Below are 13090 nucleotides of genomic sequence, written 5' to 3' on the forward strand. Positions count from 1 at the left end.
TATGGAAAATGGCCAAAAATTAGTAACGGTAGATGATTTGAAAGATTGTGTTTGTTTTTAAGATTGAAACCATCTGAATAAAATTAGATGAATATAATCCCTTAGGGTCTGAATATATTTAAATAGAAACAACTAATCTAAAACACAAAGAATACAACCTTGAAGAAAAGATAAAGCAAAATTTCTAAAAGAAGATATAAATATTTTAGAAGATGTTCATTCATACACTCAATCAACAAATATATTACATGTGTTCACCATGCCAGGTGCCCTGCTAAGGACAGAAGGTATAGGGACAAAGGAGAATAGCTTTGTTCTTTAGCAAGTACTAGTCTGGCAATGAGTTCACAATATGATCTAGAAATGTAATTCTAAGTGTGAAAAAAATGTCATAAAAAAGTAATTCAGATAATAATACTATAGACCTCAGAATGAAATTCATGTATTTTTAAACATATTAATACAAAATTATTATTTTCATCTTGGATTTATTGGGAAACAGATTAATTTACTTAAACAGTAATTTAAAATGATGGAAAGTTAAATAAGAAAATAGGCTAAAATAGAATGTTCTTTTGCATTTGAGCTAGGCAAATGCATAAGCATTCTAAAACATCTTTAATCAGGATGCTTTATCAATGTATACTAGGGCTCATTATTTTCCTTCTCAAGCAAGGAATTTATGGAGATTGGGATTATTGGGTAAAGAGAGTAAACTTAACAAAAAAAAATAAAACACAAAGCTAAATTGCTTTGCCAAATATTTCTTTTAATTTTAAGCATATTTGTTAAAAGTTCCAACTCATTCTTAATAGCAAAGAGCATTTTAATTATTTTACATCTTTGCTGTACTACTAAAAATGTATTATTTGTATTCAGATTTCATGTTTCTTTTACTACTGATGAGGTTCAACATGTTTCCATGTTTACTAATTCATTTTCTGCTATGCAAAGTGCTTGTCATTGATTTTCATCACTTATTAGGGGCTTGTTAATCTATATTCTTTTAAGTTTTATGTGCTTTTAAAATCAAATACACTATATCTTCATCATATTTCCTGTGTTATCCCTCTATTTAGAAGTTACCTCTTTGATGTTGGCTAATCTATAATTTGATTTTAATATATTTAAAGTTTAATTTATTGCATTGGCTAAAAAGTCTGTTCTGGCTTTTAAAACTATATCTTAATGTATTACATGTATTACATCTTGTTACTTAACACCATTTATAAAATGTTACATTTTTAATTATAAAGTCAATGATTTTAAAAAATAATACAATTTAGTGATAAGATATCAAGTCTGGCCTTGCAATATAAGCAATACATAAGTTATTTATCAATAAAATGTGTAGTCCAAATATTAGAGTCAAAAAATAGCTGAAACAGGATGTACCAACAACAGGATTGGGGCTATCAATAGAGTTTTTAATAAGATACAAAAGAATACAGTGGCTCAGTGGTAAAGAATCCACCTTCCAATGAGGAGACACGTGTTCAATCCCTTATTTGGGAAGATCCCTTAAAGGAGGAAATGGCAAGCCACTCCAGTATTCTAGCTTGGAGAATCCCACAGACAGAGGACCCTGGCAGGCTACAGTCTATGGGGTTACAAAAGAGTCAGACACAACTTAGCAACTAAATAACAACATCAACAGCAAGAAGGATACAAGTAATAATAACAACTAAGCGGAGAGTCGGACATGACTGAGCGACTGAACTGAACTGAACTGAACTGAGGGCCACTCCAGTACTCTTGCCTGGGAAATCCCATGGACGGAGGGGCCTGGTGGGCTGCCGTGTATGGGGTCGCACAGAGTAGGACACGACTGATGCGACTTAGCAGCAGAAGCAGCAGTAAGGCCTATTGAATTCCTTCCTGTGCCAGGCACTGTGCTAAGTAATTTCCGAAAAATATTTAATTCTCGCAACAACCTTTTGAGAAGAGAGTTTTCCCTTCTCTGGAAAAAAGCTTGAGAATTTGGGAATTAACTTCTTTCCAAGGGTTACAAAATCCCTCCTCATCCATGCTCCATACTTACAGGGAACTCCCAGGTTAAACCATTCACCTCCACTCTTGATGTATTTGAGAGGAACCTTCCACCAAGAGAAAAACTCAGAAGAGAAATGCAGCTCAGAGAAGGGAAATGTTCATGAAGAAAAGATATTTTATGATAACCTTCAAGTGCCAGATGCTTTGGTTCTAAGGACAAGAAAGCTTAAAGGTCCTAGAAGGAGGTTGCTTAGTTAACAGTCACACTACCACAGTGCAAAGTTAAGATAGTGGTGTTCTGGGAGCATGGAGAAAGAACACCCAAAGTCCTCTTAGGAGATGTCAGAGAAGGATAAGAGAGAAGGGAATGAATCTTGAAAACTGAGCTATTGCTAAGTTCGTGAAGTTCATAGGTGGTGACACATATTCCAGGAGGGGTGATAAGCAGAAAAAAGGCATTGACCTTTGAAAGGCTATGTGGGGTAATTGAAAAAGCAAATGATTTGGTAGACTGCAGATAGGATAAGTCATGGAGCTGGAAAAGTAACCAGGGATCAGATCAGAAGAGCCATCTTACATGAACAAAGTAATTTTTGGAAAAATTTTAGGCAAGGGAATGACATGAATAGGCAGGACTTTTAGGAAGGGCTCCTGGGAACTCTGTGGACGATGAGTATGGGAAAGGGTGAGAATGTGGCAAGGATCACAGTCAGAAGCAACACATCCAAAGCTGAGGATTTAGATTTCTGCTAAACAGAAGAGAAGGTGGAAAGAGGACAAAGCTGGGAGCTACTTAAAGATATTTATAAGGCTATGACACGACTTGGTGGCATGATGGCTGTGGATACCTAAAATGAAGGAGAGATTAAAGATAACAGCTTTGTTCATGGGAATTGGGAGTCTAATAGAGTGTTTTTCTTTCAAAAGGGTTTAAGACCACTGCACAGTCCCAGCATAAAAATGAGAAAACTACACAGGCTTCAGGATAAACAACATGTTCGTGGAATCTTCATTCTTATGCCTGTTTGTTCAGGTTATAAAAATAAAACAAGCTTTCATGAAAATATTTGAAAAATAAAATTGCCTTGATATGTGAGAATATTTCCTTTCAGACTACTTTTCTAAGCATATGGGGAAGGGCAGTGAGTGAGTGTGCATATTTATGACTGTATGTGGTGGAGATCCAGTTTTATACCATGCATAGCCAAAAAGAACCATCTCTAATGCGTTTTCCAGAGGGGTACCTTTGGAATATTTTGTTTCCAGATGTGACTCAAGTCTAACAAACATTTGTTGAGTGAATGAATACTTTTTAGTTTAATTTTTAATATGTTGTATAGATATTTACAATAACTAACATTTATTTACTGAGCACAGCCCCACCCATAAGAACGAGGCCCAGTTTCTCCTTGGTCAGTCTCTTCCATCAGGAAGCTTCCATAAGCCTCTTATCCTTATCTATCAGAGGGCAAACAGAATGAAAATCACAATCAAAGAAAACTAACCAATCTGATCACATGGACCACAGCCTTGTCTAACTTAAGAAAACTATGAGCCATATTGTGTAGGGCCACCCAAGACCGATGGGTCATGGGGGAGAGTTCTGACAAAACATAGTCCACTGGAGAAGGGAATGGCAAACCACTTCAGTATTCTTGCCTTGAAAACCCCATGAACAGGATGAGAAGGCAAAAAGATAGGACACTGAAAGATGAACTTCCCAGGTCAGAAGGTGCCCAGTATACTATTGGAAAAAAGCGAAGAAATAACTCCAGAAAGAATGAAGAGATGGAGACAAAACAGCACCCAGTTGTGGATGTGACTGGTGATAGAAGTAAAGTCTGATGCTGCAGTGAGCAATATTGACCAGGAATGTTAGGTCCATGAATCAGGGCAAATTGGAAATGATCAAACAGGAGAAGGCAAGAGTGAACATCGGCATTTTAGGAATCAGCAAACTAAAATGAATTGGAATGGGTGAATTTAACTCCGATGGCCATTATATCTACTACTGTGGCCAAAATCCCTTGGAAGAAATGAAGCAGCCATCACAGTCAACAAAAGAATCTGAAATGCAGTACTTGGATGCATTCTCAAAAATGACAGAATGATCTCTAATCGTTTCTAAGGCAAACCATTCAATATCACAGTAATCCAAGTCTATGCTCCAACCAGTAATGCTCAAAAAGCTGAAGTTGAATGGTTCTATGAAGACCTATAAGACCTTCTAGAACTAACACTCAAAAAAGATGTCCTTTTCATTTTAGGGGACTGGAATGCAAAAGTAGGAAGTCAGAAACACCTGGAGTAACAGGTAAATTTGGCCTTGGATTACAGAATGAAGCAGGGCAAAGGCTAATAGCGTTTTGCCAAGAGAACACACTGGTCATAGCAAACGTCTTCAAACAACAAAAAAGACTCTACACATGGACATCACCAGATGGTCAATACTGAAACCAGATTGATTATATTCTTTGCAGCCAGATGGAGAAGCTCTATACAGTCAGCAAAAACAAGACCGGGAGCTGATTGTGGCTCAGATCATGAACTCCTTATTGCCAAATTCAGACTTAAGTCGAAGAAAGCAGGGGAAACCACTAGACCATTCAGGTATGACCTAAATCAAATCCCTTATGATTATACAGTGGAAGTGAAAAATAGGTTCAAGGGATTAGATCTGATAGAGAGAGTACCTGAAGAACTATGGACGGAGGTTTGTGACTTTGTACAGGAGACAGGGATTAAGAACATCCCCAAGAAAAAGAAATACAAAAAGGCAAAACTGTTGTCTGAGGAGGCCTTACAAATAGCTGAGAAAAGAAGATAAGCAAAAGGCAAAGGAGAAAAGGAAAGATACACCCATTTGAATGCAGAGTTCCAAAGAATAGCAAGGAGAGATAAGAAAAACTTCCTCAGCGATCAATGCAAAGAAATAGAGGAAAACAACAGAATGGGAAAGCCTAGAGATCTCTTCAAGAAAATCAGAGATACCAAGGGACTATTTCACGCAAAGACAGGCGCAATAAAGGACAGAAATGGTATGGACCTAACAGAAGCAAAACATATTAAGAAGAGGTGGCAAGAATACACAGAGGAACTGTACAAAAATGATCTCCACAATCCAGATAATCACGATGGCGTGATCACTCACCTAGAGCCAGACATCCTGGAATGCAAAGTCAAGTGGGCCTTAGGAAGCATCACTATGAACAGAGCTAGCGGATGTGGTGGAATTCCAATTGAGCTATTTCAAATGCTAAAAGATGATGCTGTGAAAGTGCTGCACTCAATATGCCAGCAAATTTGGAAAACTCAGCAGTGACCACAGGACTGGAAAAGGTCAGTTTTCATTCCAATCCCAAAGAAAGGCAACTACAAAGAATGCTCAAACTACCGCACAATTGCACTCCAGTACTCTGTGAGAGAATGAGAGTGAAAGGGCAAGTGATATCACGGTGTTAAGAAGATGCTTTGGCCATGTGGTTTCTGTGACAAATTCTGGAGGAGTCCCAGTGATCTATGGATCACTCTTTGAGAACCATGGCACTATATCATACTTAATATTTTAATTTACCATTTTAAAAAATCTTTTCATTTTGATAGACAAAGAACAATGTATCATCCTTGTTTTAACTTGCATTTCTTTGGATCATTATTATTTGTGTCTCTCCTTTTATGATTATCCCTCCTCTTCTAGATTTTTCCTTGTTTTTCACTTCTTGCTTTCATTCTGAACCAGAATTATCCAATTCAAAGTCTCTTCCTATCTTCCCTTGAAATGTAGACAATAACACAACTTAGTTTTTCATTTTCATTCTAGCATGCTGAAGAAAATTTATGTTATTTCTGGTTGACTTCTCTGGCAGACCTTAAGCTCATAAGTCCTCAGAATAAGTCCTCCTCACTATGTGCATGCCACAGCTGATCTGTGTGGGCCCTACAGAACCTTCCAAAAAAAAAAAGACCTCTGTGTTGAAACACTGATTCTCTGTTTAACTTCTCTCTGAATGTTTGTCATAAATAATCTCCCTTAAAGTTGCCTAAAGGTAACCTTGTCACTCTCCTCCTCATTCTGTTTTCATAGGTACAAGTCGGGAGAAAAGTTATCTCCTTAAACATCTTCTCAGTCATGTCCGACTCTTTGTATCCAATGGACTGTGGCCCGACAGTCTTCTCTATCCATGGAATTCTCCAGGCAAGAATACTGGAGTTGGTGGCCATTCCCTTCTCCAGCGGCTCTTCCTGACCCAGGGATTGAACCGTATCTTCTGCATTGCAGGCAGATTCTTTACTATCTGAGCCACCAGGGAAGCCCAGAGAAAAGTGATAGAAAAAGAAACAGAAAAGAACGTATATCTTCACCGACTGCTAATGTGCCACCAGATTAGTTTCTTACTGCGTCACCCATATGGGTCTTCAAATATTTGTTGCCAGAATACTGATATTCTGCTGCTGCTGCTGCGTCGCTTCAGTTGTGTCTGACTCTGTGCGACCCCATAGAGGGCAGCCCACCAGGCTCCGCCGTCCCTGGGATTCTCCAGGTGGGTTGCCATTTCCTTCTCCAATGCATGAAAGTGAAAAGTGAAAGTGAAGTTGCTCAGTTGTGTCCGACTCTTAGCGACCCCATGGACTGCAGCCCACCAGGCTCCTCCATCCATGGGATTTTCCAGGAAAGAGTACTGGAGTAGGGTGCCATCGCCTTCTCCACTGATATTCTATATCACCAAAACTTTTGCTATTTAATTTCTTTCTCTTGACTTTAAAAATAATTCATTTCTAGATGATGCCTACACTTATAGTTCTAACCATCATCTGTCCACATTTTTCACCTTAACATATAAAATTTTGATTCATTTGAATAGAATATTGTAGGAATAATATTGTTTCAGCTGAAATTGTATTGTCTTGTCTGAATATTAATCATATGTCCTTCTATTGAACATAACACTCCACGTTTAAAAAAGCTAATTTGATTTTTCCACCATATGGTTAAGTTTATCTCAAAAAATCCCTTGCAGCATTAAGGTTTACAGAAATTATCTTCTGTCAAAATATTTTATAATGGCAGCATTAAATATTGCCCTAAGGAAAAATATAGCTAAAAGTTTACTGAGAAATAATATCTTGGTGCTCTGCCACATTAGAATAATTTTTTTTTCTTTCCTGGAGATAATATTTTATGGTCACATTTTGAAAGAGAATCTATATTTTCCCACAAAGTAAAATATTCAAATGGGAAAGTTAAGGATTCATGATGCATTGCTAAATTATGAATTCGACTGCGACCTCCATACATTTCTACTCATAAAAGCCCCCTTTCCACTTTGTACTAAATGAAGTGGTTAATAGTTTGGGCAGAGTACTTAGCCTCTGAAAATAGCCTACAGATAAAGGATGACGTTGGTGATAAATATAATATACAACTGACAATTTACATACAGTGCTTGTGCCTACAGCAGTACATGATAATTAGCAAGCACCCCTGGCGACTCTCTCTATCCTCCTCCCCATCTGTTGCTTCACTTTGAGTTTTAGGCAACTAGAATATTGAATATTTGGAATGTTTTTCTGTGCTACAAAATTTAGTTTTACATATGTAATATATATGCATATATATTATATAATGCAGTAAGTAATATTATTGACTCCAGTACTCAAGAACTTTTCTATACCTGGGATTTGTTAGGCTATATGTCAGATATTTGACAAACATTTCCAGACTTCATCTATATATCTAGCATCCCTCTAGATCTTTAAGGATGGCAAAATCAGCTCTGAGTATTGTGAAAGCAAGATCATACAAAAGATTACATACAATAGCTAAAAATAGCCCGTACCAGGGAAATGATCTCAATGGTTTAAGAAATACTGTCTTTTTCCTAGCATACGAGACCAAATATTTAATGACATCAATGTGATAAATTAAGAAAGCAAAATTATGTTATAGAATAGTCCTTAAAATATGGATGATAAGGATAGATATACTGAGTTAAAATCCATATTCTGCTATAGACTAACCAGGTAACCTGGTCAAGTTTCTTCACCTGTCTTAATTTTTCTCTTTGGCTTAATGTTTATTTGTAAAGTGAACATAATATCTCTAGGGTTGCTATGAGAATTAAAAAGGAGTTAATATTCATAAGCACTTATAACAGTGTCTGCCATAGAATAAATTATATTAATGGTGGTTAAATGAATAAAAAGAAATAAACACACTATGCTTATTTTAGACATGAAACTGTGAAAGATGCCGAGATTTGCTTGTGCTAATCAATCGTGAAATTCTTATTGTCTCATACTATTCTTTTAAAAATCATTTTATTAAGTGTTAATAATATGATAGAATGAATTCAGTTGACTTCTATCCACATTTTATCATGAATAAAATATAATATTTTCACTTCAAAGATAAGATGTCTATTTTTATACTCACCATTGCTTTTGGGGAGTGTTCCAAATGAGACATGTAACTTAGTATAATAACTAACTGTATTGAGTAGTCAATATACCCCACATTTTTTATAAATCTACAGAAAGTCTTGCATTACATGTGAATATTTTTAATTGAACAAGAGACCATTACTAAAACCCCGCAGGTATAGATTAGATAATTAGGCACAGTTTGCTCTTTGCTGGTCCCAATAAAAATAGGTGGATCTAAACCATTAATGATGGACAGTGTAATATGAGAGTAAATGGTGGTGCTATTATTCTTCATTTGCTGATTTAGTCCTTTAGAAAATGTATTTAACATTTTCTTCTTATTTCTTGGTCTGAATATCTTTAATTTTAGAATGAATGCTTTTACCACATAGTTTTAATTAGCGAAGACAATAGTAATTTGAAATGGGCAAAAAAAATTGTTCGACTCCCTTTATATTTTATATCAGTTCTAAAATACAAGGCAAACAATGAAGGAAACTATCCTTTCCTTCCTGTTTTTAAAATATTGATGACATTACTATTCTTTAGCAATGAAATAATCTGATATCTTAATTTTAGAATATAACTCCCATATTAATCTAGTTGTATCTGTATCATGTCATGTCTTCTAGTCGCTCAGTCGTGTCCAACTCTGTGACCCCATGGTCCACCAAGCTCCTCGGTCCATGGGATTCTCCAGGCAAGAGTACTGGAGTGGGCTGCCAGTTCCTTCTCCAGGGAATCTTCCAGACCCAGAAATCAAACTTGGGTCTCCCACGTTGCAGGCAGATTCTTTACCACCTGAGCCATCAGGGAAGCCCTGTCAGTATAATTTATAATAAATATAAATAAAGCACAAATAAAAAGCTATGGTTGTAGACAAAGTCTAGATGTTATGTTGGCTCATATGGCTGTCATTTAAATACCTGCAGTCAGACTTTAGTAAATTTATCAAAAACTGGGCTATTGGGCAAATTAAGCTTCTGGATAATTTATTAAGATTAGCTCCTGTACCAATTAGCTTATGCTTTGTAACAAACCACCCATAAAATATAATAGTTTAAAGCAGCAATCATTTATCATCATTGTTCACAAGTGAACAGTTTGGTTGGGTGGTTCTGCTGATCTGGGTCAGACTTGGTTCATCTTAATCACTAGGTAGTGGCCATCTGGACTAACCTAGCTGGCTGTTAGTCAGTTGAAATCCAGGGACAACAAGGATAACTAAACCAGTCTCTGTTCATGTAGAAGTTTAGCTGGGCCTTGTTCACATGGCAGTCAAGAGTGAGAAAGGGAAGAATCACCCAAGGCCTCTTGATGCTTGGATTCAAGACCTGTACAATACTGTCAAATTCTGTTGACCAAAGCAAGTTACAAAGCCAGCCCAAATTCAAGGAATGGAAGAACAAACTCCATCTCTTAATGGAAGTAACTGCAAAGAATTATGGTCATTCCTACAATCTACCACAGACACTCTGGGTAATTTAACAATAAATCTTTAACTGAGTTGAGGCCTGACCTGAGTGCAAAGTATACATCATGAGCCTTGTAATTAACAAACTGACTGTTTTCTGTTTTCCCCTTCCTTTTTTCTTTTCTTTCTTTTTTTTTTTTTTTTTTGGTTCTGAGTACTTATCTTTATAATATTGACAAGAAGATGGGAAGCAGGAAAAGACAGCTGGTCCATTTGGCCTCAGAAAGCCCTGAAATATTTTAGCCATGGTTCAACTAAACTATTTGGTGTTTGATTCACAAGAAAATATTTCCAGGCTAAAGCCTCTTGATTTCATGTCAATAAGTCAAATTCCTACCCTTTAAATTACTTTGAATTAGCTGAATGAAAGTAGCTGTTGCAATGGTGAACAAACTTGTATTCATTAAAAAATACTCTATACAACCCCAGCTGAATTGGCCTCCCACATTTCCACATAATCGTGTAATATAAAGTGAGTATTTCAGCTATGTGCTTATGATCTTGCTAACTAAAAGTGTATCTGTAACAATCTGAAGTTTTGAAATGTACAAACTGCTTATTATGTTCCTGTTCCAAGAACAGCATTCCTGCCTGTGGTTTACAATAGAGGCCACCTGATTCCTGTGTTTTTTTGTGAAAGAATCTTCTAAACTGAATCCTTATAAAGGACTGATTAAGAAGGATGTATATGAAGTATGTAATGTTAGCACAGACTACAAGCATACGTGTGTGTAAACCCATACCTGTCTTTGCTACATAATCTTGATGCCATATTTCACTCATATTTGTTCCTCATCCTGTAACACCTATCTCAATTAATGGCACCACTTTCTGTCTTGTTACTGAAGCCAGAAACCCTGAAATCCTCCACTCTGTCATTCTCTGTCCATAATAAATAACCAAGTCATACAGATTCTATGATATCTCTGCCATCTGACTCCACCACTTCACCATTCTTCACAGCAATTGCGTAACTTCAAGCCTGACTGAGTCTTTCTTAAGTTCCTGCAACTGTGTCCAGACACATTCCCTTCAAATCACTCTCCTTTCCTCCAACCCATTGCCCGTTCTGCTGCTGGAGTGAACTCCCTAAACATAATTCCATTTGTGTCATTTACCTACCTAAAGGAGAAGGAAATGGCAGCCCACGCCAGTGTTCTTGCCTGGAGAATCCCAGGGGCGGACGAGCCTGGTGGGCTGCCGTCTATGGGGTCGCACAGAGTCGGACATGACTGAAGTGACTTAGCAGCAGCAACCTACCTAAAATTATACAGTGGCAACTCATGGCCTTAAGGCTAAAAGCCAAACCTAAGCATGCATGGGAAAAGATTTTAAATCACAACTCTTTCTGTATTTAATTAAGTTCTCATGACAAGGTCTAGAACAAAGCAATGGGTGCTACGTGTTGCCACATTCTGAAAAGGAGGTGGTGCACTTTCTAGGTGGAATGACTGAAAAAGTTGAAAAATCTGATTTGCAAGCCTCCACCTTTTACCCACTTCCAGGCTGAGGTTGTGGAGAACTTTTATAGTGCTTTAACAGACATCTCCCTTCACACTCACACACACACACACACATTCACACACTCACACACACACATTCACACACACACACATATAATCCTGCACTCCTAAGCATTGGCAGAGGGGAAAGTGGTTCTTTCCTCTTGATCTCAGGTGAATGACAGGGTCTTTAAGAGAAATATTTGGCCCTAGAAATTTGTTAGATACAGAAACCAATACAAGAACTATATCTGAAAATTCCACAGAGGATGGACTGCATGGCACAGTAAAGAAGCTACAATGGAAGCAAACCACTGAAGGCAGAAGAAAGGTACTTGTTCCTTGACTTTGGGGCAAGGGGTGCTTTGTGTTCAAGCTGAGCCCTTTTAAATGTTACATAGATGACTGCCTGGTGGGTCAGTGGGACTCCAAAAAATGGATGACACTCTGCATGCCCAGGGGCCTGAGAATGGGATCATAAGCTAATGGACTGTTTGAGGCCAGCATTTCCCTCTTTAAAGGTACTGCAATCAGGAGCCCCCAGCAAGGCAGGCACCTGAGGAACCCAGGAAAGTGTCCACCACTGAGAATCAGTATGAGCAAACATTTCCAGGGCACCCTCCCTAGATGACACCTGTGCCTTTCAGTATGCTCTTTCCTATTTTTTACATCTCCCAGTACTAATCATTAACCTTGAAGGGGGCCAGAGTAGCCCAGGGGTGAATTGGGAGAACAAGATGATCCTTGCCCTGGAAAAACTCTCTTTACCCCTCGCAAAAGAACTGGAATTGATACTGTGAAAAGTGAGGGTGGGAGAGACAGAGAGGCAGATGTGGGGATCAGGTAAAGATAATACAAATTATCCTTCCCAGAAATTGACTATAAATTTTTCTACAGGATGTATTCTACACTATGACATACTATTCAGAGATATATAAAAATTCAGTGATATACCATTGCAGTATTTAGTTTCTTCTTTATAGAACTAATCTCTTCTTTCTAAATTTTTTTTCTTTTTAGTTGAAGGATAATTGCATTACAATATTTTGTTGGCCATACATCAACATGAATCAGCCATAGGTATACATATGTCTCCTCCTTGAACCTCTCTCCCACCTCTCAATGCATCCCACCCCTCTAGGTTGTCACAGAGCCCGGGTTTGAGCTCCCTGAGTCATACAGCAGATTCCCACTGGCTATCTATTTTATATATGGTGGTGTACGTGTTTCCATGCTACTCTCTCCATTCATCCCACTTTCTCCTCCCCCACCCCCATCCCCTGTGTCCTTAAAGAACTAATCTTTTCTTAGTCACAGATACATTATGTACTTGAACAGATAATATAAAATATCCCAATGTTTCTCTCAGAAAGGGAAATAAAACATCCAAACCTCAAAAGTTTTCTCAGTGGTAACAAATAAATGCTCATAAAACTTAATGAACTCTCTGGTTAAAGGAATTTAAGAACATGGGGAAATAGTCTCTGGTAACCCCTCTGGCAACGTTTTAATTATAATGCCGTCTCCCTCCCCAGGCAATGAGTCCAATCTATTATAATATGAGCAACAATCTATTTACTACAACACATTAAGAAATCCAAATATCTGGAACAGGTCATATCTCATTTGCTATTGCTGATTAAAACAAATAATGGAGTAAGATGGCTTTCCATCTCTCTCTCTCTTATTTTAATCACCA

The sequence above is a fragment of the Moschus berezovskii genome, chromosome 1 (genome assembly GCF_049115385.1).
Source record: "Moschus berezovskii isolate FMDL1 chromosome 1, NW_MosBer_1.0, whole genome shotgun sequence".
NCBI classification, from domain to species: Eukaryota; Metazoa; Chordata; class Mammalia; order Artiodactyla; family Moschidae; genus Moschus; species Moschus berezovskii.